The sequence below is a fragment of the Monodelphis domestica genome, chromosome 6 (assembly GCF_027887165.1).
Source record: "Monodelphis domestica isolate mMonDom1 chromosome 6, mMonDom1.pri, whole genome shotgun sequence".
Classification (NCBI taxonomy): Eukaryota; Metazoa; Chordata; class Mammalia; order Didelphimorphia; family Didelphidae; genus Monodelphis; species Monodelphis domestica.
In genome coordinates this window covers 257,702,313-257,720,919 of record NC_077232.1, presented here as the reverse complement: position 1 = coordinate 257,720,919, position 18,607 = coordinate 257,702,313, and the positions used below count along the sequence as shown (strand labels likewise).

General features: G+C 35.5%; 1 long non-coding RNA gene across 4 annotated transcripts in view; it reads right to left on the bottom strand.

Moving 5' to 3' along the window:
* Positions 1–2,854: 2,854 nt before the first annotated feature.
* LOC103106196 (uncharacterized) overlaps positions 2,855–18,607 on the bottom strand; it is a 129,239-nt gene continuing 113,486 nt past the window's right edge. For 2 of the 4 annotated variants that reach the window (XR_008912992.1, XR_008912993.1), the window contains 4 exons: positions 16,504–16,555; positions 9,177–9,303; positions 4,066–4,261; positions 2,855–2,911 (listed from right to left, as the gene is read on the bottom strand). This is a non-coding gene — a long non-coding RNA (uncharacterized LOC103106196). The remainder of the gene's footprint in view (positions 2,912–4,065; positions 4,262–9,176; positions 9,304–16,503; positions 16,556–18,607) is intronic. The other 2 variants (XR_008912995.1, XR_008912994.1) reach the window with 1 other exon arrangement.

Below are 18,607 nucleotides of genomic sequence, written 5' to 3'. Positions count from 1 at the left end.
CTTCTCTGAATCTAGTAATGGGCTAGGCCTGGGGACATTTTTTTATTTCCTGTAGCAAATTAGAATATCTTTATCAGTCTTAATAATGCCATATCAGCATAGGAATTCAGGATATACATATATATATATATATATGGAAAGATATTATACCTGTGCAAGTGACAGTTTGAAAATAGGTCTGATGCAAGGAAATATAATTTATAAGGAAGAGTCCAATCTGCATTTTGCCTGGATTTGACAGGTCAGAGACAGAAAGTAGCAGAGAGAGAATGATAGTTCCTGCTACTGCAGATAACTGCTGACTCCACTCCCAAATATCATCTCCTCCCCATCCTACTTCCACTGTGCATATATCCCCAAAATGGTGTGTTTGTGCCCTGCTACAAGCCCATCCAATGACACAGAACAGAATTTGTTCCTATTTGGGCAAGGTGAGATAGTAGAAAGAACACTGATCTCAGAGTCAGAAGAATTAGAGTCAGGTTTTGACCACGGTACTTAATAATTTTTTTTGTGACCACAAAATTACTTAACCTCTCACATCCTCATTTTATTCAACTAAAATGGGAATAATAGTTTCAACACAATCTTCCTCACAGGGTCATTATAAAGAAAGTTATTGTATTTTTAGGTGTTTGAGTTTTGAACTTAACAATGACTAATGACAAAAAAAAATTGTGACAAAAATAAAAAGATCATATCCAAAATTATATTCTCCATTGTATCATTAAATACAATATAGAATGAGCTTTTAGAACTTAGAAGTGTTATGTACAAGATGTTTCAAAAGTTTTAGTCTTTGTGTCAATTATTTATGACTCTCTGTCCTCTTCTTGTACTGACTATTAAGATTAAACTGGGTTATTCATCTTTCCCCCAAACATGTCCCATGCTTTGAACTTCCTTGTCATCATTTATAAATTTTCATGTGCCTGTAAAATCATTTCCCTTTGTTTTTATCTGATGGTATCCTATTCACCTTCAATGTTCCAAGCTTCATGGAGCCCTTCTAGATGACTCTAGCTAGTATTGCTCTTTCCTTCCCTTAGTTTCCTAGGACTTCAATTCTTGTTGGTCAATAATTTCAGTCATGTCTGACTTCCTTATGACACCATTTCTTGTTTGCCATTTCCTTCTCTTAATCATTTTACATATGAGGAAACTGAGGCAAAGAGGGTTAAGTGTTAATGTTAAGCCTGGGGTCACACAGGTAGCAAGTGCCTGAGGCTGGATTTCAAACCAGGACATCCTGACTGCAAGCTCAGGGCTCTATCCACTGAATCACTTAAATACCTTTGTCATATTTCAATCTATTATATTTATTTGTCTTGCCATCTATCTAATCTTAGGTAAGTCACTTCACCTCCCTCAGTCTCAGTTTACTCTTTAAAATGTGGATAAATAATAGTACCTGACTTGGTGCTCAATATGACATCAAATGCACTAATACTGGAAAAGTGCTTTGCTAGACTTAAAAGGTGCTTCTCTCTCTCTCTCTCTCTCTCTCTCTCTCTCTCTCTCTCTCTCTCTCTCTCTCTCTCTCTCTCTCTCTCTCCCTCCTTCCATCCCTCAATTCCCTGCTCTCTTTGACTCTCCTCCTGCCTCTCTCATACATCTATAATATATGCTAGAAATTATAATTTTACTGTAAATATTAATAAATTAGCACATAATTTTTAAGTCAAGAAGACTGGTTTGATTCAAATCCTACATAGTCACCTTGTGTCTCTGGTCAAATCACTTTAATTCTTAGGGTCACAGGGAACTCTAGAAGAACAGAATTTAGAAAGCAATTATCAAAAAGAGATTTTCAGTTCCAGGAGTTCTTTACTCCAATTAAAACACAGATCCATCAAAGAAACAAAGCAATCACTCTGTAAGTATGAAATAAGCATCTCCATGCCCAGTACTATGACCACTATTGAATACACTCTTCTTGTGTAAGAAGACTAAATTGGAGCCATCTCACCCCTTCGGCTGGATCATAAGCTCTTTGAGGGCAGGGATTGTGTTTTATTTTTATATGCTTTGCAGGACCATAGATACATACGTAGTGTGTTTAGAAGATATTGTACAGTGTTTGTTAAAAGAATGACCCAGAGAATCCAGTGTTGTTCCTGCTATTCTTTATTATTCTTCCATTTTGATTTGGGATTCTGTTTGCTACCCACTGCAACTCCAGTACTCAAAATGACATTACTTTGAACCTCAAACTTTAAGCAATGAAATGACTATGGGTATTTCTGCACACCAATATTATGCCTACGACAATCAGAGAAAAGGTAACAGCTTGGGACCTGGCATTACCTACTAGATTCTCGATATTAAACACATAAATAACCTTCTGAGACTTGTTCAACCTTTGGCACATGCCAACCAAGTAGAGACTAGAGATGAATGGATCAGGTGGCAGATTGCATTTCCTTGTAGTAGTTAGTATTACAATTGCTTTCTAATGTTTCTATTCCCATTTGCTGTGGCAGAAAAATACATAGATACACACACATATGCAAGATCAAAGTATCTAGATAAATGGTCCCCAACTCTGAAAGATCAGGAATGTGGAAGATACAATTCCAATACTGTTCAATTACAATGAAAAGAGGAATCTAGTTTAGTACCCAAGAAGATATCATTAGTTGGCTACAGAGCGCATACTTGGCATACTGACTTCCAAGTTTATTAGATATTTTATAGTCCTGGGGACTACAGAAAATGGTTCCAGTTCCCACATGCTGCATCAACAAGAATTGGGAGTCAGTCAAGCCACTGATATATGATGCAGCCATGAATATGCCAGACACCAGGACTAAAATGAATCAATCTGAAACTGTTAAAGAGAAACATTGTCAAGTACTTGCCATGTTTCATTTTTAATTCTTATCCTCTCCTCCACATTGTCTCTGATGCCCTTTGGGAAGATTTAACAAAAAAGCATGTTATTTCTTAGATTTTGATACGTTCTAGAAGCATTTTCATAAAATAGATTTTCTTTTTACCCATTCCCACCCCAATCTCTTCTCTGATGGTTGTAAAATAGGAGATTACAGGGTTTGATATCATTAGGATCACAGGACATCAGAGCAGCAGGAGGACTGAGAGATCTCATCCAATCCTGGCATTTTACTCATGATAAAACTGAATCCCAGAGAGGTAGAGTAATTTGTTCAAGATTAAAAAGCAATTTAGCAGGAGAGTCAGGACAGGAGATGTGCTTTCTCGTTTCAAAGGAGGAGGAATAATAAATCAATCCAGAAGCACTCATTAAACACCTACTATGTGCCAGGTGGTGGGCTAGGTGAGAATCTAATAAGCTCTGATTTTTACAGTGGTAGTAGGCTGGCTCTAAGGGCACAGGGAGAAGCTTAGGAAATATGTCTTGAATTGGCATGTGAGGTAAAGGGATAGGAGGCTTTATGGGAGCTGGATTGACTAATTTTAGATGATGTCTAATTGCAGCTCCAGAACATGTTTTCGATTGGCAGACGGTGCTGACTGTTGGAATGTGGTCAAGACCCATTTGCAGAGCATGCCAGAGAGCATTAAATGATAAGGAGAGAGAACGACAGTGGAAGCCGCTAACACAGCGATGACAGCCAACCACCTTGACAGGCTTGGTGAGCCAAGGCATTGAGGGATTTAACTGGGGGATCACAAGGAGACTGAGGACAAGGAGGGAGCCTTGCTACAGCAGGTGACCTTTGCCGTAGCATTCACCGGAGGCAAGCTTTCTGCCAATGGAAGAAAGCCAATGGGCTGGAACGCTCAAGTTTTACAGTGAAATCTCACCCAAGCACAAAACCAGCCTGACTCTGATTAGACTGTGAGATCTAAGGAGATTCTATTATACACAGGCATTGCTGCATGCTGAACTATCAGAATTTATGTATTTGGATAGAGAAGAGATGATCTCCTTGTTTTGGCATTTAAGGCCCTTCACTACCTGGCTCCCACCTCTATTTTTTTTTTTATTTTAATCACATATTACTACTCTCTTCCCACATGTTACATTTCAACCAAACTGGTATTCTTGCTCTCCCTCACACCCAGTACCCCATCTCTCACCTCTGGATATTTGTATAGGGTATGCCTCAAGTCTCAAATGCACTCTCTGATCATCACTCTCTGACAGAGGTCTCTTAGAATTGCCAGTTTCTTCAATTTTCTTGCTGCTGTTTATTATTTTTCAGGCATATCCAATTTGATTCCTCATTGGCTTTGTGACCTTGAGGAATTCCTCTTTCTTCTTCAATTTTCTTAACTGTAAAATGGGGATAGCAAGGTTTTTGTGAAGATCAAATGAGATAATATTTGTAAAGTGCTTGGCATAATGCCTGATACATAGCTATTGTTTGTTGTTTCTTTTCAAAGGACCAATGACATCACAGTATGATGCCTTGACTCGTGCATGAATTATATTTAAGTGAAGCAAAATTGCACAGTCTTATTCTCTCTTCCAGCATCATGAAAGTCCAGAGACAAGGCAAAAGTCAGTAGGATTGGTGATGGCCTGGAATGCAGTGGATGACCTTGGCATCTTTGATATCTGATCAAGGTCTATGCATTCCACATTACCTGCCTCAGATACCTTCATGGCCTCGAAACAAATTTTTCTTATCTGCCCATTCCACCAGAGTAAGTCTTTACATTCTTTGCATAGATATCTACTATAACTCATTGACAGATTTGTGGCCTATTGGCTAACCTCAACCTAGTTTAACTCGCCTGCCAAGACAGTTCACTAGGATGTGGCACTATGCATCCTACAGTTTCTTGGAGGTATAAGTGAGAGTTGACTGTCAGCTGGATACCAAGGGTGGATGGAAAAGGATTTGGCAAGCTCTCACACTAGAAGTGCTAGTCCTCCCTGGGTAGGTATGTGGCACACTGGTCCTCACATCAGATGCACTCATTCTTCCAGAACATCCATACAGGTAGCCTCTAGTAGTGAGAGTGGACACCAGTAAAATCAAAACTATAGCCTAGCAATAGCCAAACACGTAGCATACTCCTCGCATGAGAACTCACCCCCTTCTATCCCCAAATATTGTATATTTCTTCCAAGAAATTACTGATGCAGGAATTCTGCGAGAAGATAGTTTACACATTGACATGTCATTTATCACCCTATAGAAAACTCTGTTTAGAGCCACTGAGGTAATTTAATCCATCATCTCCATCCTGTGAATCATTGACTTCTGTTATGAATGATCTATTCCTTCTGCTTGATTCAAACTCTCTACAAGTATGTACCTGAAATCAATAAACCTTGTCATTGATCAGCAAGACGCCTGTGAGTCTGTCTGTAAGTCTGTCTGTGACCCTCCTGATCCCAATCTCATTCCTCTTATCCCATTCTGTGACCCACAAATTGAGCTTGTCTCTACACACACCTCATAGTAGATACTTTAAAAGATTATTCCCTTCCCCCTTTATTATACTTTACTAATACTCACCCCTGCATATTATTGTAATTATTTTGTCTATTCTTATATTTTCATATTTTGTCTCACCTTATAGATTGCAAGTTCCACAAGGGCAAGGACTCTTTTTCTTTTGTATTTTTTATGCTGAGAGCTTAGCATAGTGTGTGGCGCACAGTAGTGGCTTATTTAATATTGTTAATTAGTTAATTGATATTCTATTTGCTATAAAAAGATAATACTGGTTATGAATTGTTCCTCTAAGAAAGAAGAAAGGAAATGTCCAGGCCAATCTATTGGATTCACAGTACAGAAATGAGGAGCAGGTAAAAATAGGATAAACATTTTGCTAATGAGAGATCACAAGCATGTGTCTCTACTCCAAAATTTTAGTGCCTTTTAAGGCTTATCACAAGCTTTAGCATAATTAATATGCTCAGATACCAGTTAATGGGAATTGAAAGGACAGACTTTTAGCTGTGCTTTCATTTCCCATTAACAAAGAACTGGGGGTACAACGGGTCTGTCCCAGGCCTAGGAAGCTTCAGCAGAAGATGCTGACTACAGTGCTCACAGTCTACCCTCAAGTCAATAGAATTTAGTTATTCCAGCTCAGGTAAGAGTATTGGAGCCTTCCATAAAGAAGAGTCATAGGCAGAGACTAGCCATTTTGGAGAAGAGGCAGATGGAGGCAGAAAGTAGTGTCAGAGGATGGAGTTTCAGCAGTTGACAGCTACAGGAGGGCAGTAGTAAGAGTTTCTGGACCATGCCAAAACCTTCTGCCTTGCAGTTCTCTTCTCCCATTGGTGAGTGCCTCTTGCAATATACATTTTCTAGAAAGACCTTGGCTGTTTTTCATTTCCTCCCCCTACTTAGTTTCCTTTCAACTACCCTTGTACCTAGTCTGTGCCAGGTACCTCTCTGCCTTCTAGCTCTTTGCTTCCTTTTTGTGCCGTTTTCCCTCAGATTTTCCCACATAAGCTCCTTGATTATAAATAACATGATTTAGAGATAAAGAAAGACAGATTTAGATGGCAAAGAGAAAGCTTTTAATGTGAAGCTTTTCCAAGGAATAGCAAGAAGACATGAAATGCTTTTCCTCATCACAGGTATTCATGCCACAAAGTTGAAGTGTATTGGCCAAGGCCAACTGAGACATGCCATGATCAAATTCATGGTACAGAGGATTCCTGTAAGAAGAGGAAATACTTAACCTGGGCTCTTCAAACATTGAGCCGTGATCAGCTCTCCTTGGAAAACAGATGGTGCTGGGAAACCCTATCACAAGACACCTTTATGCAGAGACAAAGATTAGCCTGGAACCATCTGCTTATCAAATATATTTTGTGACATCAATGGACCCATAACCATCTAACAGAATATTAGTGAAAGTACCTACTGATGAAATCAGCAATTTAGATGCTTAACCTGGTACCTTGGCTTACTGTTACAGCTCAGAAAGGTAAAAGGTATGCAATAAAATATATATGAGTATAATTGAGGATGCTTACATTAATATAGAAACACATAGATATTGTGTTATATAAATGCAGTAATGTATATATTTATGTGTACACATATTTACAAATAAATGTTCGCATACTGAATAGTTATGCACACACGTGGGAATATGGGTGTATAAGCAGTTGCTTGCATATATATACACATGTGTATGACATTTCTATGTATACATGCATGCAATACACTTATACATGTGTGTAAATCAATATATATGCAATACACCTAAATTTGGGCAGCAGGTATGCATTTGTCTCCAGAGAATCTGGATTTGTCACTCAAGTGGCAAGTTATTTATCTGACATTAAAATCAGTTCAATAAATTGAATAAGTGTAAGACAGAAGTCCTCAAATAAGGGTTTCTCACTTGGTTTCCTCATCATTCTGCCCCTATATGTCTATAAATCCGATCTACCCTTTGAAAAATTCTAGAAAGTATCCTATGTGTGCTTTTGTATCTCTTTTTATGCTGAAGGAGACTTGATATTCCATCTGGTAGAGATGATGATAATTGCTAACACTTTGCTAATTAATGTTAATCGCTAAGGGAAAAGAGAACAAAATCAGTGTTCTTTGGTTCTGCCTTCCCCAGCACTATTGAGCCATGATCAGGGAAAAAAAATAAATGGCAAAATAAGAGTGAAATATTTTGGAAAATGGTAATGAAGGGTCTCCGTATAATTTTGCTACTGTACTTTCTGAAGGAAGTGCAGCTTTATATATAACTCCAACAAATTGGTGGTGATTGTTAATGTGTGGTGGAACAGAGGAGAAAACAACAAGTATTAGGGGGCTTTCGGGAATGACTTAAACATGACAAATAAACCCCCAAATAGGAGAAATCGGTAGCTTTGTCAGAAGTAAGAAGATAGTTATGGAAAACATGGGTCTGCAGTATAGGGCAGATGGTACTGTACAAAAGAGAAAGGCAATGAAACTCGCTGAACTCTAATTCTTCATCCTCTGCTATTCTCCTCTAAAGAAAGTAATCTTTAAATTCTAAAGCAGGAGTTTTTTACCTAAGGTATATGATGGGTTTTTAAGTCATTATTTTATAATTGAATTGCAATACTATTAGTTTCTTCTGGTATTTTCCTTTGTGAAGGTAGATAGGCAATGCAGTGGATAGCACACCAGACCTGGAGTCAGGAAGACCTGGGTTCAAATCTGGCCTCAGACATTAACTGGGGCAAATCACTTAATCTTGTTTGTCTCAGTTCCTCATTTGGAAATTGAGGATAATAATAGTACCTATCTCAAAGTGTTGTTGTGATAGTCAATTTAGATAATAATTGTAAAGTACTTAGCGTCATGCTGGCATATATTAAGCACTATATAAATGTTAGCTGTTATTATTTTATTATTAACCTAGCCGATCTTCAGAATCTATACTCCAAAGAATAAAGAAATACAACTAAGAATTATATAAAAGGTTGAGGCAAAAAACTTTGTTTTCACTCTAACTCCCTCACCTTAGAATAAAGAGAAAAAAATGAACCAAACGTGTAGTAATTAATATTCTGACATGAAAAAAGATGGAAATACTCAAAAAAAGGAAAAAATAAGTCACTCACCAAACATTTTAACTTAAGTTTAAGTTAAATGGGCCTGTCACTGTATAATATAGTTATTATTAAAACAAAAGCTAAGTAGTTGTTGCTATCAAAGGGCTTGCAGAATAATAGTCTAATACACACACACACACACACACACACACACACACACATACATTCAAACCAAACATGTTTAAGATTAAGAGGAGGAGAGGAAAGGGATTGACACTTGGTTGACCCAGGAAAGGCCTTAATCAGAAGGTAGCATTTGAGCTGAGTCTAAGAAACCAAGGATACTAAGACATAAAGGTGAGGAGGGAGTCCCTTCCAGATGTTAGGGATAGCCAATGAAAAAATCACAGAGATGGATGATCCAATCTCATGAATAAGGAGCAGCAAAAGTCAATGTTTAAGGAGAGGAGGAAAAAATGTATAATTATTAGAGTAGGAAAGAAGATGAAGAAGGATGATGCCAATGGATTTTAAAATCTAAAGGATAAAAGAAGGGTAAGCTTAGGGCCACAATTTCCATTTTTTGAGTAAAATACAAATCAAGGTCTTCAGATGAGATAGGATGACTGAATATGGGAGATTCACAGTTGTAAAACTTATTTGAAAAGCTGGATTTCCATGTCTAACGAATAAGGGCTTAGAATCTGAGCTTCTCTAAATCTCTTCTTACCGTTCAGCTGCCTTCTTACATGGAAGTTTCCTCAAAGCCCATAGCTTTCTCATTCTGGAATATCCCTCTGCCCCACAATTTCCTTCTCTCATTGGTGAGGAGTAGATGGAGGTCCAGTCTGGAAGGTCTAGAAAAGAGAAAAACAGCAATGGAAGGGGAAAGAACCAACCAGCCAAGAAATAAGTCTGAGAAAATCTCCTGGAACAGCAGGAAAAAGTCTTAAAGATTAAAATTCCTAAAGGGAACTGCAAGATATAGTTCCCAGTCAGACAAACCAAAAACTCAAATCTTTTTAAAAAAGATACATAAGTAAGAATTTCAAGAAAGCCTTGAAAACAAATATATGCATATATATATTAAATATGCATATACCTATACATATTTATATATACACACATACATATACACATGTGTGTATGAGCACATATGTATACTCTAAATGAAAGTGGAGTAAACAAAATACAGGAAAAAAGAAAAGATAATATTGTGAATTCCATCAGAGATCATAGAATAAAACAAGGAACTCAAGGAACTCAACTGAATACCTTGAGAATTCTAATTTCCAGTTGGAAATTAGAATTCTCAAGGTATTCAGAAATAAGGCAAATCAAAAAGTATAGAATTTAGAAAACATAAAAGAGAATTTGGATCGAGAAAATTTTATAGATTTCAATCTCAAGTCCCAAAATAGAAGTACATTTAGACAAAAAAGTAGAAAATGATAACTTTGAAAAAAAATCATATAATAGCTATAAACATCACAGGGATTGACCTGGAAAATGGGAAACACAGATTTGTGTTTAAGATGTCAATGTGAAAGATTGGGAAGAAGTTGCCAGAGAGAAATCAGAAGTAGTCAGAAGCCAGGAAAGGGAAACCAAGAGATACCACAATTACCTCTGAAGTCAACTAGCCACTGCTCAAAGTTCATGGAGGGTTTTAGTACCTGGGGACCAGAAGCCAGATCCTAGACTCAATCTATCAAAACATAAGCAGGAACAGAACTAACCCTCCACATTACACTGTGAAGAGAGACAGGTTCTACAGTCTATTCTTCAGACCTTATAATTTTCCCAAAAGTGTTCTCTCTAAATGACTTTTAATTGCCAAATTCAGTAGCCTTTTCTCAGTACTCTTTCTACTTGAGACCTCTACAGCCTATGACATTATGAATCACCTTCTCCTTCACATTCCCTTCTCTCCAGATTTTCAGGATATTATTGTCTCCTGGTTCTCCTATTACCTCTATGATGCTTTATGGTCCTTCTCAGGTCTCCATTGCTAGACTGTCTTTCAAACCCTACAATCTAACCATAGATGTACCACAGAGTTCTGTCCTAGGCCCTCTTGTTTTTTCCTTCTACACTACGTCAATTGATGAGGTAACCAGCTCCAATGAATTTAATTACTATCATGAGGCTGAAGATTTTCAATTCTACCTACTATGCCTTAGTTCTTCTGCTGTCAAATCTCCAATCTCCAATTTACAACTGCTTTCAGATGTCTTAAACTGGATGTTTTTTAGATAGCTCAAACTCAAAACATCCAAGACAGAACTCATTATCTTCCCCCCTATTAAATTTATGGTTGGACTGAATATTTAATTGATCACCAGGGATTTAATTTCTAAATCCCAAAAATGAATTACTAAAGTAAAATGGAATTTATGGTAGTTTATTTTTACAATAGAGGGAAGATATTAAAGAAGAGAGACAATGGGGGAGAGAGAGAGAGAGAGAGAGAGAGAGAGAGAGAGAGAGAGAGAGAGAGTGCAAGGGAGCTTCGGCTTCCTCTGAGCCAGGTAGAAATTCTAAGGTCCCAACCAGGGGAAAGGAATCTCAAGATGATGGGCCTTTCCTGAAGGCTCACGCCTCCAGAAAGGGCAAGGAAGGAAGTCAGCTTTTATATACACCATGTTGTCAGTTCAATCAGCAGATTCCTTTATCAACCTCAACTCCAAGTGACTTCAATCTAAATTTATCTCTTTCAAATTCCAAATGTTCCTCTTTACTCCAAGTCTGAGTGTCTGTCCTCTGTGTGTCTCTGTTTCCACTTTTAAAGACCTTTTTCTCTTGTGTCATTTCCCCTAAATTTTACATCTACCAATCACAGCCAATGCTTCTCTCCAGGACTGCCCACTCTTTCACACATGGGTCACAGACCTCCCACTCAATATACGAACTTGGTGTTCACATCTTTTTGTGGTTAAAATCCAAAATGGGTAGATCTCCATACTCAACTTGAAGTAATGTGTTTATACTCTGGGGATTAAAATCTAAAAATAGACAGAGGATTACAATTTAATCTTCACCATCAAGGAAGACCTAAGTACATTCATTGTTAAAATCCGGAAGTGCCAAATCCAATCTTCACACCCCTAAATCTTCCCTATATCCTTTTTATCCTTATATACAGGCTAACACCATCCTCCCAAGGCCTCAGACTAATAAATATTCTTTAAAAGAAAACAAAAACTACAACAAAAAAAGAACAGTGAAAAAGTTATTTATGGCAATAAACTAGGCACACAACTTAAAGAGATATCTTTAAAAGTGGAGAACCAACTCAATTAGGATACATAATAGTCAAGGCTGTGAATCCTGAGTCAGCTCTATGTAGATAAAAACCCAAACCCCCAGGAATTCATATTCCTTTGCATTTGTAGGCAATTATATCCTAAAAGATGTAATGTTGAAAACCTATGCTCTCATTTCCAGGTAAAGACAAAGGTATTTTTTAAAAAAGATTAGCAGTTAATGAAATAGCAATTAGGGATCAACATAATGCCAATGGATCTAAGAGCATAAACATTCAAGTTTAACTTAAAAGGGAAGGAGAAAGAAATGAATTAATATTATATAGAAAAACCAAGATATATACATATATGTAAAAATATCCTTATGTATATAGAGACATATGTATAGATGTATGTGGATGTAATCTTTATGCATATACATATATACATATTCACATGTGTATAAGGCCTCCAAAGAATTTTGTTGCTATAAGTATATATTTAATTTATATGTAAATTATAGATAATTAATATATAATTGTATATTTTAAATAGTAGACATATATTTATATAATTAGGCACATAATTATATCATTATATATGATGATATAATTAGTAGTAATAATAATATTTAGCATGTTTATAACACCCTTTATGTATCAGGGACTATGCTAAGTGCTTTTAAATATTATCTTATTTAATCCTCACAACTTTTTATGGTAGATGTTATTATTAGCTCCATTTTGCAATTGAAGAAACTAAGGCAAGGAATTGTTAAGCCCAGGGTCATGAAGCTAGTAAGTTTTGGGGGTTAGATTTGAATTCATGTCTTCCTGACTCCTGGCCCAGCACTTTACCATCCATCTATCTCAATATGAATAAATATTTGCCATATTAAAATTGACACAGCTTAGTACTATTATTAAAATAGGTTCAACTCTTCAGACCCCTAGAAAGAATCCTTAGACCATTCTTTGGGAAACACTGGACAAATCAGAGCAATGGTTGGGTATTCCAAAGGTTCAATTTAAGCAAGATAAAAGGTAAGGAAGAATATAAAATCTACAAACATACAAATTCAGAACTGTGCTGGAAGAAAAAAGTTCAATTTTGATATTCTAGAAGCCCTACCTTTTACAAAGTGGGGAAAATAAAGAAAAACATAAAAGCATATATATGTCATATAAATGAGAGATTCTATTTCAGAATAACCTAGAAGAGTTAAAAAAATAAGAAATGGACACAATAAATGGATATGTCTTAGAAAATCTCTCTACTAAGAGTTTTACTAAAAAGTTCATATGTTCATATCTTAGTAAGGGGAAGGAGTGTTCAAAAGAGGTGCAAAATCAAGATACAGAAGCTACTTCAAAATAATTAAATATTATAAATTTGATGTAGGAGAAATAAACAGGACTGGAAAAGAAAGTCTATTTGAAGAGACTAGGATTAAATTAGTGTAACCAAAATAAAGTGGCAAGGATAAAGTGCTCACTTAGAAGTGAAAGGAAAAAGGGTGTATGCTAAAAAATTATATGAAAGGGGAAAACCTGACAGTTTTAAATGTGCATAGTTTAAAGAACTCAGCAAAATGAAAGAGGGTATCAGAATGTACAAGATAATGAAATTCAATAATTTACCTCATATAAGAAACAGATTTAGAAATTATAGACACAAACAGAATTAAAATAATATTTTGGACATTTCAAAATATCCATGTGGAGATTTCAAAAAAAGTTTTAGACAAGTTATTAGAGGAATAAAAAATAAAAATTCACAGTGCCAAAAGGAATAAACAAGGAAAGTATATTTTGCTTAAAGTTTTCATAATTGAAGAAAAATATTGTTAGTAAATATATATATATATATGTATATATATATACACACAAAATGGTGGTGAATCAAAATTCCAAAAGGAAAAGTTTACTAAGTTGTAAAAGTTCAGAGATAGTAATATAAAAATTGTAGGAGGCTTTAAAGTTTCTTTCCCAAAGTTGGATACATCTAACACAAAGATAAGCGAAGAAGGAAACTATACAACCTAATAGACTGTTGGAAAAATTATATTTTAAAGACATAGCATATGAACAGGAATGTCAAATATTAAACATGTCTAATATCACATGACATAATCATAAAATAGAAATAGATCATGCTCTTTCTTGAGGGTGATAATAGAACATAGAAAAAGAAACCATGTTCTATCTAGGACATATCCTATCTGCTATTTAGAACAAAGAGATATTCTAAATAAATATAACAAAAAATTTAAAATTTAAACATTTAAAATTTAGGATGCCAAAAATTAAATAACACAATGAAGAAAAGAGAAAGTTTTGGTTCAAAATAGAAATTGAATAGTGACATTTATGTACATATGAACATGTATATATATCTCTACCAAAAATAAATTTAGTCATAATAAGCAGTCTCAAAAAAATACTGAGATAATACATCAAAATGTTAACAATACAGGTAAGGCATAAAGCAGAGGAAAACATATTTCTGGAAGACTTCCATTTAAGAAGTTTATGCAAAATGTTTTAGACTAACCCATCTCACATTAAAAACATCTCAGTAAAGCATGAAGGGTATAAGAGTGCTTCTAGAAAGTCTAAAACTAGTAAAACCTCTGATATACAAAAGAGGCTTATGCCACAGAAATAGACAATTCCTGGTTAGTTACTGTACAAAGCAAAGAAGATGGGGACGGGACCAAAGCTATTACCTGAATTAGGTCTTCAGGAGATAGAAGAAAAAGCCAGGGATCATTACTGAGGGTAATATCTGATTCTAACCACCCCATCCAGGAAAGGCAACAGAAGCAGCATTGAGGCATGGTTTTCAGAGAGTTCAATAACTCTTAAATTATTTCTTCTGGCTAGTCTCCAGACCAATTTTTTAAATACTAAATAGCTTATAGACTTTTTAAAAATTTTCAGGCTTTTGATTTTTTTTGTTTTATTGTTTACCTTTTTTGGAAGGAATGAAGGAAGGAAGGAAGGAAGGAAAGAAGGAAGGAAGGAAGGAAGGAAGGAAGGAAGGAAGGAAGGAAGGAAGGAAGGAAGGAAGGAAGGAAGGAAGGAAGGAAGGAAGGAAGGAAGGAAGGAAGGAAGGAAGGAAAGAAGGAAGGAAGGAAGGAAGGAAGGAAGGAAGGAAGGAAGGAAAGAAGGAAGGAAGGAAGGAAGGGAGTGAGGGAGGGAATTTATATATCTCCTACTATGTAACATATAGAGTGCTAAGCACTTTTCAGTCATTATCTCAGTGGATCATCATAACAACCTTGTGGGGGTAAGTGTTTATTAATATTCTCACTTTACAGTTGAAGACACTAAGGTACATGGAGAATGAGTGATTTTTCATGGGTAACATGCCTAGTAAAACTCTGGAGCCACATTGGAACTCAGATCTTTATGGTTCCAGACCTTGACTCCAATGCTCTATCCAATCCAGTGAAGGAAGTTTGGGAATATGAAATTATAAAAGGAAAAATAAAAAGCTGACAACTAAGAATCACATATCAAAAAAATAAAAACAACTATGTAATACTACAGGGGGAAATAGACTTTTAATAAAACTAAAGCTGTTAAAGTTTATAATAAATTCAACAAATGTAGTATAGGGATTCAGTATTTCATATATATAGTAATTTTCTAGGTTGTGTTGGAAATACTCATCTTGATATATTTTTAATAATTTTTATAATTATAATTTTTATAATTTTTACATTTTAAATGAGATTTTCAAGCATTTTATGAAAATAACAAAATTAGGTTGCCGTTTTGAAATAGAAACACAAAAACAGACAAAAAACTCTGGAAAGATAAAATTAAATTCATTTGAACTATTAGAAAGGGCTAAATGATAAAGTGCTTACTTTTGAATTCTGCTATCTTTAATTGTTAAAGAAAGATTAAAGAAAAATGTATAGTTTGAATATAGGTTTGTTCTGTTTTCTTCAATTTAAAAGATATAACTAAAGGCAAATGAAAAGGATTTGTATCATTTAACAAATTAGAGAAATGGAGAGGAATTTACTTATATACAGAATCCTAGCATCAGAGATGCTACTTTTGAATGTTGCCGTGACCTGATATTTAACAACTAGATTTCTAGAAAAAATAATATATGAAGCATACATTTAAATTTGATTTTTACTGCTAATATTTTTTCATTACTGTTTTAAATTTAGACAATATTTTTAAGTCCTTATTTGTAGCCCTTGCCAGTTTCTCCCATTGAAACCAAACTGCTTTCAGTTCCGGTTAGAGAAAGTTCCAGTGTACCCTGTTTAGATGGAATCTCAGGGGGACATCTATGCTATAACTAACTTTTTCCCCCCTTCAAACCTTTTAATTCACTTTTTGTCATATACATTATATAGACTATACTTCTAAAATGCAATAAGGAACACAGGAGGATGCCCAGGTCCAGGGTAAGATCACATTCAGGAAAGACTGTCTGTCTATCAGAATATGCGCTACGTCACTGAAATTCAAGGTTAGATTAAGAATATAATCATTAAAATGGCTGAGAATAAAAGGAACCTCCACTATCAATCAGATATCCCACTGTAAAAGAAAATATTTCTCACAATTGGGGTGTGCCAGAAGAAGACTATATAAACAGAGGAGGATGAGAAGAGTGGACATTTGATAAATCTCACTCTTATTTGAACCTCATTCTTGTCTTAATTTCCCCCAAAGTCTGGACTTTCTTTGTCTTTCTGTCTCTGACTGTCTGCTTGCCTGTCTGCCTCCTTGCCTTTCACACAAACACACAAACACACATATTCCCCAGACACACACTCACCTGCTGTTTAACCATTTCTCACCCCTTTGGAGTGTAAATCATAAAGCAAGATCTAAAAGGAGAGGAAGAAAGAATAAAAATGAATTATTCTGGGTCCTGGACTATTGGAAGACAGGAGCTAAAGAGGAGTAAGATCAGGCAATTTCAATTATAGATTGCCTATTAGTTTTCTTTTCCTAATTTCTTCTTTACTAAGGAGGGGAAAGGTTTGCAAAAAAAGTTCCTCCTTTCTAAAAAATTAAGAGAATGTAACAAAGGGGAAAATAAGGTTGATATTTAAAATCATGAATGTTAATGGAATGAATAGAGCAGCAAAACAAAATTTAAAATTAGAATACAGTAAAATGTTGTTGTGAATGAATGTGTGAATCTTTTGATTTTTAAGTACTACTTACTCAGTAAAGGAAAAAAATTACTTCCCTATACTTAATATATTTTGATAAATCAAGTACTTTTCTAAAATGGATCCAATTAATATCTTTTTGGGGATACCCAAAACTAAACTTTGTTTTAGAATTTCTGTCTAGCATTCCTTCTGAGATGAAAGGCATATGAGTCACAATGAAAGAGAAGCCACTGACTTACATCTCTGGAAGAAAAAGACTTTCTCCAGGGATGATTGTATTGTGTGTGAGCTAAGAGCTGGGGCCACCCTAGCGATAAAGGGGTAAATGGTAGATAGATCAATAGATTAACACACCTCTAGTGTAATATATTTATAGATAGATAGATGATAGATATTAGTGTATATGATATAGATCTATACATTCATTGTGTAGCATATATTAGTGCATATATTATTAATAATTTATAGTATTAGATTAGTGTATGTATTTGTATATATATTTGTATATATGTTCATTACCCTAGTGTAGTGGGTATGCATGTATACATGTACATATACACACATGACACACATATAAATATATATCCATGCACAGATTATACACATGAGTATAAATACAATTTAAGGAAAGTAGAATTTCCGGACTTACTATGCGCTTTTTGCTAAATTCAGATACAAAGACAAAACAGTTCCTTACCATAAAGGAGATGATAGTATAATATAATAAAATAATGTAATGATAGGAGAGAGAGAGCACACAAACAACTTTGTCCATACGAGAAACAGAATAAATTGGAGGTAATTTCAAAGGGAAGGGGTTAATTGAGGGGAGAGGGCTGGGCAGGAAAATAGCATGAATGATCTCTTGAAGAAAGCAGGATTTGCACTTAGTTTTTTTTTTTATTTGTTTGTTTGTTTTTGAACATGGCAAACATGGGAATTTATTTTGCTTGACTTTATATATTTCTTTTTTTTAATTTTATAATATTTTATTTGATCATTTCCAAGCATTATTCATTAAAGACAAAGATCATTTTCTTTTCCTCCCCAACCAACCCTCCATAGCCGATGCATGATTCCACTGGGTATTACATGTGTTCTTGATTCAAACCCATTGCCATGTTGATGATATTTGCATTAGAATGTTCATTTAGTCTTTCCTCTGTCATGTCCCCTCAACCACTGTAGTCAGGCAGCTACTTTTCCTCGGTGTTTCTACTCCCACAGTTTGTCCTCTGCTTATGAATGGTGTTTTTTCTCCTAGATCTCTGCAGATTGTTCAGGGACATTACACTGCCACTAATGGAGAAGTCCATTACGTTCGATTATACGACAGGGTATTAGTCTCTGTGTACAATGTTCTCCTGGTTCTGCTCCTCTCGCTCTGCATCACTTCCTGGAGGTTGTTCCAGTCTCCATGGAATTCCTCCACTTTATTATTCCTTTTAGCACAATAGTATTCCATCACCAACATATACCACAATTTGTTCAGCCATTCCCCAATTGATGGGCATCCCCTCGTTTTCCAATTTTTGGCCACCACAAAGAGCGCAGCTATGAATATTTTTGTACAAGTCTTTTTATCCATTATCTCTTTGGGGTACAAACCCAGCAGTGCTATGGCTGGGTCAAAGGGTAGATATTCTTTTGTCGCCCTTTGGGCATAGTTCCAAATTGCCCTCCAGAATGGCTGGATCAATTCACAACTCCACCAGCAATGAATTAATGTCCCTCTTTTGCCACATCCCCTCCAGCATT